The following is a 19,571-nucleotide window of genomic DNA, read 5'->3' on the forward strand; positions in this document are numbered from 1 at the left end:
GAGAGAAGGCAGCCAGCAGGAAAGAGGAGGAGGGATAAGGGAGAGCTAACTCTAGGGGAGGAGGGGAAGGATTCCTGGGACCCAGCTGGAAGGAATGGACTGAAGGTCTCAAATATAATCCTCAAAGCAGTTAATCCTTAAATAACATAGAATATATTATGTGCACAGAAGCTGTCATTAATTCTAATTTATTCTAATGAATATATTCCCCAGAGTCTAAGACATCCCTAATTTGAGCACTATCCCTAATATGGAAACCCTATCTTACCAGAGGGGTGGTTGAAAAAGTTCTTTTGAGTCTTGACTCTAGGAGGGTTTTCAGAACAGTTTCAGTCAGTTATCTAGGAGTCTAGAACCTCTTGCCTGGGGAAAGCCAGACTTCAGTGTTACTAGATCTGATAACCAGTTACTACCTAAGCATCCCATCCCTCAGAAATGAGCCATACCCAGTATCTAAAACCTTCAGCAAAGAGTTAGCTAACAAGATGCTCTGAACCAAAGGGGAAGAGGGGGAACTCATAGGATTTGTAAGCCAAAGAAAATGAGCCCTTTCTAAATGCTTAAATACAGGATGCCCTTATAAATCTTAGTGTAATTTTCAGCTCTTAAAGAATTAAAACTGCACTGAGGCTTTTGGGGCATCCATCAAAGCTGGATGCAAAAGCAAAGCTATGGATAACATACCCATATAAACAGATGAAATACTTAGGATACTTGCAAATTCTGAATATTGTTATATGTATTTCATAATTTAGGGGCAGCTAAGCAGCTCAGTGGATAGAGAGCACAGGCCTGGAGTTAGGAAGAACTGAGTCCAAATGTGATCTCAGACACTTACTAGTTGTGTGATTCTGGACAAGTCATTTAACTTCTGTTTGCCTCAATCTAAAGGAGAAGGAAATTGCAAGCCAATCTAATATTTTTATCAAGAAAACCCCATGGCCAGTATTGGAGTGCTATGGCCCATGGGGTCATGAAGAGTTTGATATAATTGAACAATGCTTCATAGTTATACATAAATACAGGTGACAATGTGATGGAATTAAGAAAGCCAATGAGGTTCTAGATATTAAAGGCCAAGTTTGGTTTGAGGCTAAGGGACAAGGTTTCAAACTACTGGAGAAACAAGAAAGAATTTAATCAAATACTTACTGAGTATTTCTGTACAGGGATATTTTGTGTTGAATGCTAAGGGTGATATAGCCATCCACTCTCTATCTCAAGAATCTTAATGGATAGCTAAGGGGTTAAATGACTTGCTCAGGATCACATGCTTTCTCCACAAAAACCTTTAGAGGTAAGTAATTTAAGTATTTTAATGCTTATTTTATAGATGAGGAAATAGGCATTAATGACTGGGTCATCCCAATATCAAACTCAAGTTTCCAGACTACAATGCTTCACTGCTTCCTCACAAGCACTACAGTGATACTAGGTCAGTAGCCAAAGTAATCATACAGGCAACAATACACATTATGGTTCCACAGAATTATCTATACAGAACCAGAAGGTGTTGCATATGCCAGAATATTAATGATAAAATGTTAACTAAATGAGGTATGAAGGACATATTTCATGAGATGAAGTTAATCAATGATTTATATTACTTTGCAAGGCTGAAAGATTCCTTCCATTGAATCCTTTTTCCTCCCCTCCTTGACCCCAGCAACTATTTTTATCTTTTGTAACCCACCTACTCCTAGGCAGAGTATCTTGCATATAGTAGGCACTTAGTAAATGTTGGCTTATTTCAATTCTACATCAGGATTATCAATGGTAAGGTCCTTTAAAAAAAAAGTCTATGTACCTCACATATAGGATAGCAGAATTTCTCTTACGGAATAGTAATATCAGAAAATGAAGAAATCTACTTGGCTGATACATCCCTCTTATGTCTACCAGGATGATCTCACAGTTAAAATTATGTCTAAGTCAGAGTTCTCCAAAGGGTGACCCAGAGTCAAGAGTCCCCCCTGCCCCAACACCCTTTCAGGGATCAAAAACTATTTTCATAATATGTATGAAAACATTTAAATTTCTAATATTATAAATATCAATAAATATAATGCACATAAGCAAAAGCTTTCTGAGGGAGGTAGTCAATAATTATTAAAAGGATAAAGGGGTTCTGGGACAGAAGAATTACTGTTCTAATTATTGCTGGATGGACAGAAAGATAAAGCATTAATTAAGATCTTATGTACTCTGCTAAGTGCTGAAGATACAAATACAAGGAAAGGCCATCTCCAAGAATCTTACCTTTTAAAGGGGAATGAAAGGGGGCACAGGTGTGGATGTGGCTGAGGTAATATACCAAAGGTGGGAGGAAATTGAACTTGGAATGAAGTGAGTATGGCTGGGATCCCCTCCTGAAATGGTAGGGTAAAAGTAGGTAGTCATCAGTCAAGAGAGTAAATTAAGCAAGACAGATTCTTGAATAAACTGCAGATTTATTAGGTTGGTTTCAGATAGCTGGATCAGAAAGACACCATAGACATGCTCTACACTGCTGTCCCACCTTTACACAGGCTACTTCCCTGTGTCTGGGATGATAACACACCTCTCTCACCCTTGAAATCTTCAGTTCTCAATTTCTGCTAGAGGCAGCCTTTACTGAAAAACCCAGATTACAACTATCCTTTCCATGCTATAGAAAAAAACAAAAAACAATCTATCTTTTATTTACAAATCTCTCTTTGGGCATATATATATATATATATATATACATATATATATATATATATATATATATACACACACACACACACATATATATGTCTGTGTATGTGTTTGTGTATTTATGTTGTATTCCTAAAGTAGAAATAAGTTCCTTAAAGTCAAGGACTACTTCTTTTGCTGACTTTGCAATCCCACAGATAGCTAAGTAAAAGAATATCTTATTCACTAAAACAATGCTTTTTTACTTGATTGAAAATCTACATCTTAGCAATGCAACTTAAAAAAGTCCCTCATGAGATACTTGGGGATAAATGCCCAGTATAGACTCCACTTAGATGGAGGCTAAATGATAATATTAATATCCATACCTAACTTAATGCTTTAGGTCTGAACCTGTGATTTCCCAGGTTAAGGAGTCCCTCTACCAATGCAGGATGACCTCTTCCCTATAACTTAAAGAGTTTTACAGCAGTAGTGTCAAACTCAGAGATATTGATCTCTCAGGGCTGAGCAATGATTTAAAAAGCCACAAATTAACATTACCTGTGTTATGTTGTATTTTTTATTTTTTTAAAAACTGTTTAAAAAACAATTCCCATCACATTTTAATCTAATTAAGGCCTGACTAAAGAGTTATACAGGCCACCAGCAGTTTGACACTTCTGGTTTTAGAGAATTGCTTAAAGTAATGATAAGTTAATTAGCTTAACTCAGTGATTACACAGACAGAAGAGGACCTGAATCCAGGTCTATCTGACTTAATGGCCAGGGGGCCTTATGACAATGTGACATGACAATTCACAAAATCTAGGCAATAAACAAAACAGTATACAAAATGAAAGACGGGATGGTCCTGCCATATTCTGGCTTAGGCGTCACATTTATTATTATTATTATTTTTAGAGCAGGGTTTCTTAAACTTTTTCTACTCACAAATCCTTTTTCCTCAAGAAATTTTTGCATGACCCCCTCTTGAATCTGAGTCAAGGTATTTCTGGAAATGTTCATGCATGCCCAGTACAAAGTATGCATACTATGTGTTTTGAATTAAGACTTTGGTGAAGTCCCACATTGGCCAAGTGTGGCTAGAAACACCTTGATTCATCACACATTTGATTTTGAATTAATTTTTGGTCACTGCATTCAAGAAATCTTTTACTGTTGCCAAATTTTTCGTGACCCCCACATTCCAATACATGACCCCATATGGGGTCACAACCCACAGTTTAAGACTCTCTCACTTTTTTTAGGGAACCACATTTTAGAAAGGTCAATGATATACGTCCAAAGGAATGCATCTAAAAGGAAGAGATTGGAACTTTGAAGCCATAAGGCACCTGTCATTTTCCAAATGACAGAGAAGGTAGAGATCAGCCATGACCAAAATGATCTGATACTTTTAATTAATAACTCCTATATTAATACATTTACTTTAATTTGAATCAAAGTCAACCACAACAAGGAGAACAGTAGTGATTTTTCTCCAATTCTCAATGAATATAACAGACATAAGTGCACTAATCCAGTATGCATAAATGAAGTTAAATTTGAGTTAGCCTGTGTTGAATCTTGAAACGGGCATGATCTACCACCATCAATCAGAATGGGCATATGACATAAATGAGAAATCTGTGTTTCTTGTGGCATTTTGTATTGTAAGATCATAGATTTTTAGTTAGAAGGAACTCCCAAAGCCTCTAGCCCAACCCTTTCATTGTACAATGAGGTTACTGAAGTTTAGGAAGATGAAAGAACTGGCTCAATATCATGAGTAATGAACAAGTATGATTTGAACCAAAGTTATTCTCTCAATCCAAATTTGGTGCTCGTTCTACATGACTAGGAAGTGTGTCCAATGTTATCTTATCTGTGTGAAAGTTAGAAGTGCCAAAGTTCTCTATTTCACAACATGATTCACTTTGGCTTAATGTAATAAACTGATTTTTTTAAAATTGCATCTTAAAAAATGAAATAACAGGCACTGCTATAATCATGCAAAATTTTTAATAATTAAATTTAATTATCTTTTGTAAAGAGTTTTTACAAGCAAAAAATCGGCTTATACAATATTTTATCTTAAAATTTATGTTACAAAATTATAAAATTTTAATTTTATTTTTATAAAATATGAAGTAAGAAAATTATCTGAAGAAATTATTTTATAAAAAAGTGGTGGTGGTGGGACAATTTAAAGGAGGAAAATGATTATACAGCTTCTAAATTTTATTACATTTTACATTAAGTTTGGAAACCAATAACCTAAGAAAATAGGTGAAAGGAAACTAAATATTTAGCCTACAGAAAACAGGAATTGGAGGGCCAAGATAGTAAATGGTCTTCAAGTACAAAAAATATTTGTTAATTGTATTTTACTTATTCTGTGAAAGAGGGGATTAGCTTTGTTTTGTCAAAATTAGCAATAGCACAAATGCCAGAGAGACTGATTCAACATAAGGCTAATAGGAATCCAAAAGCCAAAATGGGCTACCTCAGTAAGTAGAGAACTCCCCATCACTGGAGGTCTCCAGATTGGTTAGAGTTGAAATCCTGCCTACTATCAGAAGGCTCTGACAATCTCCCTTAATGTCTGTGCCTTCCTTCTGTTGATAAGCTTCAATTTATTTTGTCTATAGATTATTTGTAGATGGTTGTTTGCATGTAGTCTCCCCCATTAGACTGTTTAGTTTCTTGAGAGCAGACTCAGGCCTTCTTTGAATCTCTAGCACTTTGCATGGTGCCTAGTATACAGTTGGTCCTTAATACATGTCTATTGAATGACTGCAGACAAAGGATGTCCAGTCAGGTGCAGATTACAATAGCAGGCATCTGATTCTTTTAAAATTAAAGGTACTGTTCACAACCACTAATGTCAATGATCACATGCCAATTTTTTAAAAGGAACATCAATTCACCAACAGGTACAGAAAACATTTAGACAACAAGTGAAACTGCAGGAGGAGAAAGTAAGTTTGGGTGACTGGATATGATAATGTTGCCCCAAAATGAATGCCCTTTCTAGCTCTAATCTCATATTGTATGATTCTACTCTATCCCACTTGGTAAAAAATACCATTTTAAACCCCAAGCACAGGTTTATGAAGAGGACAAAAATTCCATAGTACCCCTAGGATCAAACAACAGCTGCTCCACTTGAAGAACCAGGGCCCAATCCACCTTTTCAACATTTTATATTGCTCTTCTTTCCAAACTCCACAGTCCAACCTAGCTAGTCCTTCCTGCTATTCTTCCCATATGTCATTCCATCTCTTGTTTGGGAGTCTTTGCAATGACTGCCTCCCATTCCTGACTCACCTCACCTGCATCCCTCAGAATCTTGTTTCCTTTAAAACTCAACTCAAGCAACACTTTCTATCTGAAGAATTTCCAAATACACCTCCAACTACTGCATATTTATTTGGCATATTTGTATATGTATACATGTTGTTTCACCAGACCAAATTTAAATTCCTCCAGAGCAGGTAATACTTACTTACCCTTTTGGTAAGCCTGGAATAGGCTCTTCAGAAATGCTTGTCTGGGATCATTCCCCCATTCCAAAATTCACTATTACTGTTTTAGAGCACCACTATCTTCCTAGTCACTCGGGTTCAATTTCTCTCATTCTCTCAAATTTAGTCAGTTGCCAATTCTCTTTTTTCTACAATTCTCATACTTGCCTCCTCTCATTAAATCACTTGCCTGGGATCACATAGCTAATATCTAAGGCCATATTTGAACTCAGATCCTTCTAGCTCCAGGGCTGGTGCTCCATCCACTGTTCCACCCAGCTACCCCTTCTTCTTTGCTCTGACCTTGCCATCACCCTGGTGCAATAGTCACCTTCCTCAAGTCTCTACTTCAATCCATTATCCATTCAGATATCAAACAGATTTTTCTAAAGTCTGTATCACTTCTTCCTGCCCCATTCATTCAATCAAATGCAGTGGTTTCACACTACCTCAATATGAATCAAATGCAAAATCCTCTTCCACAACATAGCTCCTTCCTATATTTCCAGCCTTATGACATTTTATTTTCCAAAACTACACCATGCAATCCATTGTCTCTGCCATCCTTGCTATTTATTAGATAACAAATTTCTTTCAAAAACAAACAAACAAACCTTAAACTTTTAGTTTGTAGAATGGTTGCTTTTTGTTTTAAACTTTTTTTTTTTGACCTGTTTTGTTCTGTAATTTTCACTTTCACTAGAATTTTCACTTCTAGTCCCTCTGTCCTCCTCATCTTTACCTTCTGGTTTCACTTAAGTCTGAACTCAAGTCCCATCTTCCAGAAGAAGCTTTTCTCGGGGCTCCTTAATCTTCCTGCCTTCCCTTTGAAATTATCTCCCATTTGCACCTGAAGATCTAATTTGAACATAATTGTTTGCATATTATCTCCACTACTATAGTATAAAATCCTCAAGAGCAGGGGCTGTATTTTACCTTTTTTTTCCCCCCAAGCATTTTGCCAAATGTCTGGCCCATAATGCTTGTTGACTTGACTTGATTTTTTCAATTCAAATAAACATTTATAAATGATCTACTATGTGTAGATCTCTCCCACCTTCCAAAAGGAAAGGACAGAGAGAGAACAACTCTTGTCTTCAAGGAGTTTATCTTCTACTAGATATCCTAGCTATTAAGTACATAACTGACTGATAGAATGCCAAAGGAACCAAAGTTAATGTAGGCACTTAGAAATACTGAAGTAAAGGATAAGAACTGGGCAGTCCTTGAACACATCTGCCACAATCACCAAGACAATTCTATCCCCACAAGATGATTTATCCTAATATTCTTGACAAAGGCCCATTTGCCAGTTTCACTTACAGTGTGAAAATAAAAAGCTACTTTTTTCATAATTAACACTGCAACCAATGTTAGAGGAGAGAGGGAGAAAAGCCTTTTAAAACAATACCATCCAATGAGGCATAAGTGGAAGAGAGTCAGGGATATAAACATATCCTCATTTTTTGGGGGAGGAGAAGCTTCCAAAAGCACTCAAGGCCCATCAGCCTGTCACCAAATTCTGGCATCGACATCAGTTTGGATAAAATCTTTATTCTGTTTCTTTTACTAGAGTGGATGTAAATATAGGCTTCCAACTTAATAAGAGTCAAAACACCCTTTGTTACAAGGGGTCTGCACTTAAAATAATCAGGGAAATGTTGTGAATGAAAGAAACAAAAAGTTGACTACTTAAGACATGGTATAAGTAAATGGTTAATGCCCAAATAAGAAACAATAGAACATCTCTGTTTTTTTATTTTAAAGTACTATTTTAGAGAAACTAAGTTTCCTTTTCTACCTCAGTTGTAAAATGGGGATAATAATAAAATCCTCCCAGGATTGCTATGAGGGTCAAATGAGATAATATTTTTAAAGAGTTTAGCCCAGTGCTTGGAATATAATAGATACAAGTGACTTGCCCAGGGTCACACAGCTAGGAAGTGTTAAGTGTCTGAGACCACATTTGAACTCTGGTCCTCCTGAATTCAGGGCTGGTGCTCTATACACTGTGCCACTTACCTGCCCCCGGAATATAATAGATACTTAGCAAATATCTATTCCCTTCTCTTCCCCTCCCCTTTGTATATGGAGGAGAAAAAGAAAATAACTAGAATCATAAGGTAGAAACTCTAAACTTTTACAGAACGGTTCAAGAAAGGACAAGTTTGCCTGGATCAATTAGTCAGTACCAAAACTCTCAGGACATGTCAAAAGAAAACATATAGATTATGGTTGACAATGAACATTCCTTCTAAAAATTCTTAGAAAAGGAAGTTCTGTGAAAAAGAACAATAGCATTAACCTTTTTTTTTTTTTTTAAACAGAAGAAATAAAATGCTAAGAAAGTTTTGGAGTTAACTCATATCTCTAATAATAATAAGTCCAAATAAAACTCAATATAAGATACTTTGGGGGATTTTCTCATGCTGTATAGAGGTTTGGGGTAAACTTTTATGGATAAGACATTTTGGTTAAAAAAGGACATTTTTACATGTTTTAAAGTAAAGGCCTTTTGGTTTCCTAATGCTTCACTACGGAACCAAGGCTGAGAAATAAATCCATTTCTGCACCCATTTTAATATCCAAAATAGCCATTATCCCCAGGAATCTTACTCCTTGTCCACTATAAGCTTTTGACTTGCTTTACTTCATAAAATAAGACTGTTCATCTGAATAGCTTGTGATCATTAGAGCAAAACAGATTTTCAAAGCAATTTTTGTGTTAGAAAAAGTTAACTGAATGTTATCATCACCTGCATGGCCAAGCATGGGATTTAAATATCTGAACATGTTGACAGAGCTTGGCAGATCATTACATATTTCTCCCCCAAGAGTGTTCTACATGATACTGATGATAATTTAATTTATGAATTTATATAAAAATGCTTACATAACATTTTGATTTTTAGAACACTGTAAAGCATTAATATAAATATTCCAGTTTAATAGATGAAGAAACTGAGATTCTCAAGGTTAAGTGACTTGCTTAAAGTCAAAACCCCAAGAATTAAGAGCAAAAATTGACATTCTGATCTTCCCACTCCAATTTAGAATTGAGTAGTCAGTGTAATACCTCTCTCCTCTCCTACAGTTTCATTTGGAGTCTTCCAAACACTGAGCTAGCTCTGGCAATACATGTGTCAACTTCATATCAATGTGAATGTACATCCCTGGAAAATACACTGCCAAAGTAAAAGATCTTATCCACAGCATTCAAAACTTGACCATTTGGGGCAGCTATGTGGCGCAGTGGATACAACACTAGCCCTGAAGTCAGAAAGACCTGAGTTCAAATTTGAGGCCAGATTTTTTCCACTGACTACTAAATTCAAGGTCTATAGAGCCTTTGTGCTAACTTCAGCACCATGCCAGGAAACTGAATGGCTTCCATTTGAATTGCCTTAGGAAGATTCTGGAGATCATCTGGCAGGATAAGAGACCAGACACTGAGGTGCTTTCTTGAACCAAACTGCCAAGTATTCCATCTCTATTGCAGAGCACACAACTCCATTGGGCTGGCTACACTGTTCGAATGCCAAATGCACACTTGTCAAAAAATTATTTTATGGAGAACTTATTCAGGGCAAACACTTACAAGGTGGTCAGAAAGAGTAGTACAAGGACACTCTCAAGGTATCTCTTAAGAACTTTAGAATCGATTATATGACATGGGAGACACTTGCACAGGATTGCCCATCGTGGTGTGCTCTCATCAGAGAAGGTTGATAGTCTGTGAGCAAAGAAGAATTGAATTAGCCCAGAAGAAATGCAAGATGTGTAAAATTAGAAGCTACCCCAAATGTTCATATGGACTATTTATGTCCCACTATGATAGAGAACTCTGAGCCTGTATTGGTCTAATCAGCCACTGTCCAACACAATGTAACTCCATTGCAATATGGGGTAATGAATACAAGACCTAGGAAGTCAGTTAAAATTCCACTTTTTACAAGTACTATTTGGGTAGCCAATGGCAAAGTCATTTTATTTTTAATAACCACAAGCAACACTAAGACAAAGATGCAGAGGATTTACACTGGGAACTTCTTATTAAAATATAAACTTTTTAAGGACAAAAACTTATTTTGTATTTCTACTACTTAGTGCCAGGCAAGTAGTGCTGAATAAATGCTTATTAGCTGAAGAATTACTATATACAGAAGAAGTAATCATTTGAGTAAAAAAAAAATAAAATTACTTGAATTTAGACTGAGGACATATGACTTAAATGGGTTTAATAAGATGTGAAAAGGGAGGGGTCAAAGAGGAAGAAAAGAGAAATCATCCATTCTTTTACTTAGAATAAATACATTTCCTTCACAAATGAATTGTGCAGTTACTTAAGAGATGTGAATAAGCAAAACCCTTTTTTAAAAAAATCAAGACAACCTTTAGCTTAGCTCAGGAATGGCCAATAATTATGGAACTGTGGAGACACAATATCAGGATCACAGATTTAAAGCTAGAATGAAGCTATCCAACTCAAAACTTCTTAAACTATAGGTTATAGTCCCATATAGGATCACATAACTGAATATGGAGATCATGAAATAACAATAAAGGTGTCAAATATTCCACCAAGATTTAATTTTTTATATAAAAATAAGCAAGCACATCCATCTCATTAGTATGAAAATTTGCTTTTGTCTTTAATAAATGATTAAAACTTTATGTATGCCAAAGAATTGTTTTGATTTTTTTATGATTTATTGTCAGTAAATGGTAGATTTGTATACCTACTTTACATACCTATATATCCAGGGTCATATAAGTTTCTTGAGCAAAAAGGAGTCACAAGTAGAAAAAGTTTTAAAAACCCAGAGCTAGCTCAATCCTTTTATTTAAAGATGAAGAAACTGAGGGTCAATGTGGTTTGAAAAGACTCATAACCAAGTTAAGTAGAAAGCTACAGAGCTGGATCTTGCACTTCAGTGCTCTTAATTCCCAAACCAGCATTATCTAATACATGGCATCGTGAATCTCTTTGAATGCCTCATCACAGAAGAGATGGGCATACAAGACTGGCACAGAGTGAGTTTGAATTCAGTTTCCATAAGTAACAAACACCACACAGGAAGGAGAATAATGTTTAGAGGAAAAAGGAATCTAAAAGATGATTTAATCCAACTCCCTATTTTAAAAGTGAGGAAAATGAGGTTCAGGAAGATGAAGTGACTAGTTCTAACAGACATACAAACAGCAAGTGATCATCTGTATCCATTCACATCCAATCTTCTAACTACAAAAGCATTGCTTCTCTCATACCACAATGCTTCCATCACATATTACTTTACCAGTATAGGAAGGTTTCAATAAATATGCTGCCAACTTTGACACTCTTTATTCGTGTCAGCACTCTAGATACACATTACAAAAAAAAATATGAAAAACTATTCAGTCATTTAAAAAAAGTATGAATTGGCCAATTTTTTGGTTTAATCTGCCTATTCTCCCTAAGAATTTAGGGTTTAATGTCAGTAAGCATCAATAGCTACAGAATAACCATAATAATGCTTTATATATGTGCTCCATTTTGTCCTGGTTAAAACACTTTCAATTTAAATTATTTCTTTTAATATACAGCACATTAACAAGCCTTCAAGATAATTTCCTCTCTCATATAAGATGATGAGACTCAGATTGAGTGACTTGTCCAAGTTCACCATTAGCCAGATGGCCAAAAACCAGAGCCAAAGTCAGGTAAATTTAGTCTTAAATTCTTAACCCTTCCTCTCTGGGCCAACCCTAATTTATATGAGTATCTTAAATAGATAAACTGAAAATGTTTGTAATAAAATACAAATTTTTTTTTCCTTTGAAATATTTAAGATTTGCTAATTCTTAATTATTTAATAATTTATTCTCTCTTGATGGTCTTGGCAGTGAAATTATTTGTTAAGTCTGCAACTGAATTTACTCCCACAATCAGATCTGTTGTCAAAGGAGATTGTCACTTCATTGTAAATAAAAAGGGAAAAACAATCTTCTCATGATTATTTTTGAGAGACAACTGGGGCTAAGTGACTTGCCCAGGCTCACTATTAAGTGTTAAGTGTTTGAGGCTGTGTTTGAACTCAGGACTTCCAGACTTCAGGGCTGGTACTCTATCCACTGCACCATCACCTGTCTCTTTTCCCATGATTCCATGATAAAAAAAAAAACTAAAACTAAAACTAAAACCTGTTCTATTCAGAGTGGTTTTTGGGGAGGGGCAGAATAGCAGAGGAAAACTTGTTTTTTAAAGAATACTTTCATCTTATAGACTCCGAAGTATTCAGCTTTCCCAATCTTCACAAATAAAATGCCTTGATCATGGGATTTTAGCTCATGACTTGATGTTTCCATAATTAACACTAGCTGATGAGTAATTTTCTGTAATCATTGTTAACCGATTTCTTTCAACAACCTTTTTTTTTCTGGAGATTAAAACAATCATCCATTCTCTAGTAAGCTCATGAACATATCAAAATGGTTTATGGAAAATCTTAGAATTTTATTCTTATCACACTCTTAAAATAACACACTAAGGCTTTCAGATTTTTAGCTCTGGATTGTTTTTTTAAGGTTTTTTTTTTAATAGTAGAACAAGAAAAATACCACTGGTTTTCATCAGAAAAGACCACATTATGATTTAGAGTCTATAGTAACAAAGTCTATTGGTAACAAAGGCAAATTGAGGAATCATGAATGACAGTTCTCAAGACTGTATGTGTCAAGATAGCTTCTAGGTATTTGTTTGCCTAATTATCCTCTTCCATAATGAAATACATAGTTGGAAGTTGAAAGAAGGGAACTGCAGGAGATGGGAGATAAATGTACAATAGTTGAAACAATCAGGATGGTTGTATCTGCAAGAATACAAAAGTATACAGCTCTTTGTTCTTAAAAGCTGCCACAAAACTAAAGTTGTTTGAGATCAGTGTTTTGCTGTTTTGACAGATGTCTTTGTGGAATGGAGAAGTGGGCGAGACATGTTTATGCGGCTCCTATAAGTGAACCTTCTGAAAGATAGGTTACTAAGAAAAGGAAGAGTGGGCGTCCACAGAGCAAAGCATAAGTTTTCTTTTTGGTTAGGGATTATCAAGTGCTGTATGAACTAAATGGAACAATTTGTGAGATGACCGTCTCAGGAAAACTCAGTGTGACCATTTCTAGATATGTTGGTACTACCAGGATGAATCTATATATTTGTTTTTTATATTGAAAAAACATTTACGGGGCAGCTAGATGGCGCAGTAGATAGAGCACCAGCCTTGAATTCAGAAGTTCTAATCTGGTCTCAGATACTTAACACTTCCTAGCTGTGTGACCCTGGGCAAGTCACTTAACCCCAGCCTCAGGAAAAAGAAAAAAAAAAAAAAAAAGAAAAAAGAGAAAGAAAAAACATTTATGAAACAAAAAAATGACTTCAAATATAGCACATATATTCTTAAAAACTTTCTTCAAATTCTTCTCTGCTATACAAGGCTTAGAATCACAAATTTTATTGGCTATGTCAAGACTAAACCTTGACTCCATCTTGTAGTCCAGTAGTCTCTTCTTTTTACCAATGTCATCTTGTAATGCAGTGATGTCAAATTCAAATAAGAATAGATTTCCAAATATTGGTTTAGAAAACCACAAATTAGCATTATCTATATCGCACTGTATATTTATTATATAAACCATTTTCCAATTACATTTTAACTTGATTTGGACCCACTTCTGGAGTTTGTTGGGAATTTGACATCTCGGTTTTCAAGTTTTAAGTGATGGTACTTTGATAGGTCAAACCTAGTAAAACTCAAAATTATAGTGAGTAACAATTAAACTCATAGTAAAGTAGACTAAAAAATTGCAAACATTGATAAAGGAGACTGTAGTCATCCTGTATATGATGCTAGGTAAATAACTCAACTTCTATGAGTTTCAATTTTTTCAGCTTTAAAATAAGGGTTGAAGCATTTGATAGAGTGCTTCAACACTAAATCTATGACAAGTCTATTGAACCAGTCTGAAGGAACTGCTTCCAATGGAACACAAATCTAAATAGAATTAAAGTCACCAATCATTTTTGATTTATTATATTGACCTTATTCCCAAATTACAAAGGAAAGCAAACCTATAATTCACTAAAATCCCCATGTTGATCAAATTCAATTGGACACTTTTGCAACAAACCTATCCGCATAAAAAACTAAACTCTGAACTAGGCTGAGATTTGGATTTGTTTTCAAACTGTATCATTAACGAACTATGTGGCTTCAAATCACTTCTTTTTTCACTTGAAGCTTCAATTTCCTCATCTATGAAAAGGATATAATTCTTATCCTAGCTACGTCACAGTTGCTTATGAGGATAAAGTGAGATGTGAAATTAAAATTTCACTGAGGGTAGTATGGCATGTCAAAGAGAGAAAGTGGCTTTGCTTTGAACAAGTAAGACCTGTGTTCAGTCCCACCTTTGACACGTACTGATCACATGCCCCTGGTCAAATACCTAACTGATCTCTCATTGCTGAGACTATAAAATTGGAAAGTAGGAGATGGTTTGTATTCATTGAGAGTCTCTTCATCCAGGGAATTCTGTAGAACAATAAAAATGAGGGTTTTACCTCCCAGATTGTTTTTCGAAGGCAAATTAGGCCTATCTTTTGCCTCAAATCTTACTCAGCCCTTGATTACTGAATAGGTGTTGCCTCAGACAAACTGGGATCTGGGAAAGACCTTAGCTTAAAAAGATCAAGGTCTGTCACTGCATCCGGGCCATCTCCAGTCCTCCTGACCTATGTCTGGCCAGAACTAGATGACTCTAAAGAAAAAGGTGGGACTGGTGATTTTGCAAAGCTGTGTCTCACTTAAATCTAATCCACTTCCAATCCACCCTCTGGATGTCATTGGACCTCTTTAAGAACGAAGGATGAACACCAACAAGAGAGCAAAGAAATCCCAAACCAGTACTAATATCTTTGTGACTAAGGGCAGAGAATATATTCTGCTTCTTTTTAACCAAAATCTGTAGCATTCATTCATTCAATGCATAGGAACATAGATTTCAAGTTGGAAGAGACCCTGGAAGTCTCCTCTCCCTCATTTTGTAATGGGAAAAGTCAGTTAAGGTTGAGGTTAAATGCAAAAAATGAGGCTTGAACCCAAGTTCTCTGATTCCAAATCCAACCCCAGTGTATGTGCTGAAAACTTATTGTGGAAACACTATGTGAAAACAAAGTGACAAATCTGAGCATCAGGGTAATATAAAAACATGGAACAAATAACTTGAAAAGGTGAATAGGGGACAACAAAAGTTCATTAATGAAATCTCTGCAAACAGATTAACAACTTGTAGCAGTCACTTACTCAACAGGAAGCTTTTTAACTGTGACAGAAATCCTGTCTGGTAGTCCTTAGTTACACAAGTGCTGGGTAAGATTATCAGAGTAGGATAAAATTCCACAAACAAAGTTTATTACTTCATTACTCAGTTAAATAGTTTGGTTAATATCATGAAGAATAAATCATTAGATTACATGTCAATAATAATACACACAAAATACTCATAATATGACTAAAGAATGAATATATGAAATAACCTTCTTTTGGGGCTACATCAAGTTTGGTATTTGAATTATTCACTCTATTTCTCTGTTCATATCACAGCTGGAACAATCTACTCCAGTTTCTTAATTCCCTTCTGCCATCTCTATGGATCTAAGTAACCATTTCCTTCCCTGGTTCTAACAGATCCACCCAGTCCCCCAGTTTTCCTAAGGACTGAAGAAATTTCCACAAACCAAAGCAGTTTTTCATTCTCTCACACAAATGAAATCAGAAACACTGCTAAAAAATCATGTTTTGAAGTCACCAAATCCAAGACCCCAGAATACAGCTTACCTAAGATGCTACGCAGAAATGAGTTTCATTGGACTCACCAGTGGACTCCACTGGTGTTTGAAAGCAAAAAATAAGCCCAGATTTCCCCGATTCACATGCCCCTGGAAGCAACCTATGAGTGCCATTCTTTCAACTTGGCTAAATAGAGTCATTATTCACCCATCGGCCGCATCCCTCTAGAATCCTTCATGCTTATCTACCCCTCTACTCTCCACTCCAAAAGGGAAAAAAGGCACTTAAGAGTCACCGGTGAATCAGCGGTTACTCGATCTGGCCTTAGCCCGTCTGCCTCCTGCATAACCAGACAACTCCGCACTGAAACAAACTTCATACAAAGCAGCATAAGTCAGCAGCAGTCGAAGGACACCAGTCTGCTGACCGAGCACCCCTCCCGCCCCCAGGAAACCGTAAACCAAGTCTTGGCTTCCTAAGAAGTCTACTAATATCCCTCCAGCCCTGAGAGGCAACTTTTTCACCTCTTTAAAAGCTTCAAGGAGGGAAAGGGAAGAAGGAAGGAAGGGAGGAGGGAGAAAAAGTAAGGAAAGAGAGGAGACAGCTCACCACAGCACCGGTCTGGAAATCAAGCCATTCTTCTTGGAAAAGCCAAAGGGACGATTTGAAACCGAAGGAGAACAATAGCCAAGGCTGAGCCGCACAAGCCCCTTTGGGGGTAGCAGGCGGGCTACTAGTGCTCCCTCTCACGAACTCCCCACTCAATCTCTGCAAACTTCAGCAGTCTGAAAGAGATGTGAGCCAAGGGGAGCGGAGGGAATCTTGGCATCGGAGGCTCCCGCCCCGTCAGGAGCTGGGTGCAGGGAAAGGCAGTTCGCCAGCCCCACGGAGTGAGAGCAGGTGGGGAAGGGCTCGTCTACATCCTTTTTCCCCTCCCCGTTTTATAGTTCATTCCCACTCCAATCCCCCACTCCGGACGAGCTCTTGCAAACCCTTCGCAGCGGGAGGACCACTGGGGCGGGGGGGGGGGGGGGGGAGATTAAGGCTTTGGATGAAGATCCTTTCCCAAACTTTGCCCGGCTCCCTTTCTCCATCCCTAAACTAAGCCACTTTCCCCTTCCTTCTCAAACCCAACCGCGATCCAGACAGTTTGCAAGGAGAGTGAGCTCCTCTCCTCCCTCCCCTTTCCCATCCCCAAGCCGCCCGCCGAGGGGGAAGGAGGGAGCAGTGGTACCTCGGTGGCCCCAAGTCTCTCTCTCCCCCCAACGAAGCGCAGCTATCGCATTCTGCCTCCGTTTCCTTCTGCCCGGCTGTCCCGCAGCTCCATTCGCTCCCGCTCCAGACACAAAGAGAGGGAGAGACACTATAGGGCGCCGGCACTGCCCCCTGGGAGGAGGGAGGGGAGGAAAGGCGGGGGTGAAGGCGGACCTAGGATGGGGGCGCCCGGGCAAGTCCCAAAGTCTCGGTGCTACACTCACCCCATAGAAGCAGCTCCCGGCCCGCCGGCAGTGCAAGCCAGCCGGGCAGAAGGGGCGAGCAACACGAATGCCCGCCAGGCGCTTGCTTAAGGAAGCCGCTGCAGCTGCGCCTGCTTCCTCCTCCTCCTCCTCCTCTTTTTCTTCTTCCTCCTCTTCCTCCTCCTCCTCTTCGTCGTTGTCCTCCTCCGCCTCCGCTTTCTCCACCTCCCTCCCGCGGCTGCGGGTGGTCAGTGGGCGCCTCGGCTCCCGGGGCTGGGCGGGGGCAGCGGTAGTACCACCACGTGGCCGCCAGGCGCCGGCCCCCGTCGACCTGGAGCAGGAGAGCGAGGGGAGGTGCTACCATTCCCCACCCCTTCCCCCGGCCGCCCGGCCGGGCCAAAAATTCCTGGAGTCAGGTGACCCGGAGCTGGGCACTAGGGTCCGGACCTGACGGAGGTGCTCCCGAACTACTCCGTTTTGCCGCCTCTTCGCCTGCCTCAAGTTTACTTCGTGGGGAATTGTTTCCTGCCCCACTACTCTTTTCTTCTTTCTTTGTTGAAGCTGGGAAAAGCTAAGATTGCCTTTGACCTCCGGGATTTCGGATCAATCAATCAAAAAGCATTTATTAAACGCCTGCAGTGGGCCTGGCTCTGAACTAAAGCAGCGGCTTGGGCCAAACTGAACTATAAGCAAAAGATCAAAATGAAGTAACTACTCTTAGTGGCTAAGATTCTGAAGTGGCGCGCGGGGGCACGGGGCACGCCAACTATTTTCTTTTTAAACAGAACCTCAAGAGAAAAGTGAAGAACCGGTTAAAGAAGTTTGAATCAGAACCAATGATGTTAACACGTTATGTAAAATGAACTGAAGCAAAACTGGAATATTCTCTTATCTTAGGCAGTATTTCATGTGGTTGCAATACCGGCCAGGGGTAATACAAAATCAGAGACATTTTGAAGTGGGAAGAGGAAATATTTGAAATGGAAATTCTTTTGTATTTATTCCTTCTTCCTCTCTCATCCATGATGGTCTAGTAGGCTGAATCTTAGGAAGAGGCACCAGCCTCCAGGCTTTCTCTTCCTGATTGTGCTGCACGATCTTTTGCCAGGAAATCTCCCCAGCCTTCCTTTTATACACACATGTAACCCATTTGCTCCTAAACAGACTAGGTTCCATCTTGAGGGCTCCCCTTTAGATTAGGGGTTCTTAACTTTTTGTGGTATGGACACCCCTTTGGTAGTCTGATAAATGCCAAGGACCCCTTTACAGAATTACTTTTTTTTTTTAAATAATAACTGAAGAAATTAGAATGTAAGCTCTTAGAATGTGAGTTCTAGGGACTGATTTTCTTCCCCCCCCCTTTTTCTTTTTTCTTTTTTTTTTTTTGGAGGGGTATCCCTATTACTTTGCACAATACTTGGCACATAGTAAACACTCCATATTCAGTTCTCCAGAAATAGCCCAGGTTGGTAAGATAGAACAGAGCTTCCTAAACTTTTTCCACTTTGGACCTCTTCTCAACACAGAAATTTTTTGCCATTCCAGATCTATACGTAATTAAAATAGATATACAAATCAAACATTTACTGATAATAAACCATAATTTTTCAAGCTCCACCTTCAGTTACACACTCCTATAAGGGGTCATAACCCACAGCTTAAGCAGCTTTGAGATAGAGCATAAAATAGATTTTGTAAAATGCAACAATTACAGAAAATTTCACAGGATGATAGAATTTAAATGTGGAACATTTAACTCTTAGGAGGTACTTAATGCAAACTACCCCTAAATGAAGATTTGTGCTAGAACACATAGGTAATCAAGAAAACTCTCACTTGCCCCCAGAGATTATACACTTATAGCACCATCTTGATTTTGAGGCTCACCTTAGTGGAGAAATAATTCTTTGTTCTTAATAAGTCAAGCAACACTCTGCCACCTGCATTATCTCCTACCTTACCCAGGCTTACCCCCTACTCTGGGTTGAGGTTTTCACCTAAAGTTGCTAGAATATTCACCCCCTCGACAGAACCTGTAAAGCTCACCATATTTATTCATAGTATCAATGAATGACATACTCCAGGCTTGTTACTCCTAATTG

At 38.1% G+C, this 19,571-nt stretch overlaps 1 protein-coding gene across 7 annotated transcripts in view; it reads right to left on the reverse strand.

Annotated features, from left to right (window-relative positions):
- RAI14 (retinoic acid induced 14) overlaps window positions 1-17,683 on the reverse strand; it is a 149,291-nt gene extending 131,608 nt beyond the window's left edge. For 4 of the 7 annotated variants that reach the window (XM_074282708.1, XM_074282707.1, XM_074282705.1 and 1 more), the window contains exon 1: window positions 17,491-17,683. The gene's annotated coding sequence lies outside the window, so the exon portion shown is untranslated. Of the gene's footprint in view, window positions 1-16,621; window positions 16,757-17,246; window positions 17,383-17,490 lie in introns of those variants that run through there. The other 3 variants (XM_074282706.1, XM_074282701.1, XM_074282703.1) reach the window with 2 other exon arrangements.
- Window positions 17,684-19,571: the final 1,888 nt, after the last annotated feature.

This window comes from Sminthopsis crassicaudata, chromosome 1, assembly GCF_048593235.1.
Source record: "Sminthopsis crassicaudata isolate SCR6 chromosome 1, ASM4859323v1, whole genome shotgun sequence".
NCBI classification, from domain to species: Eukaryota; Metazoa; Chordata; class Mammalia; order Dasyuromorphia; family Dasyuridae; genus Sminthopsis; species Sminthopsis crassicaudata.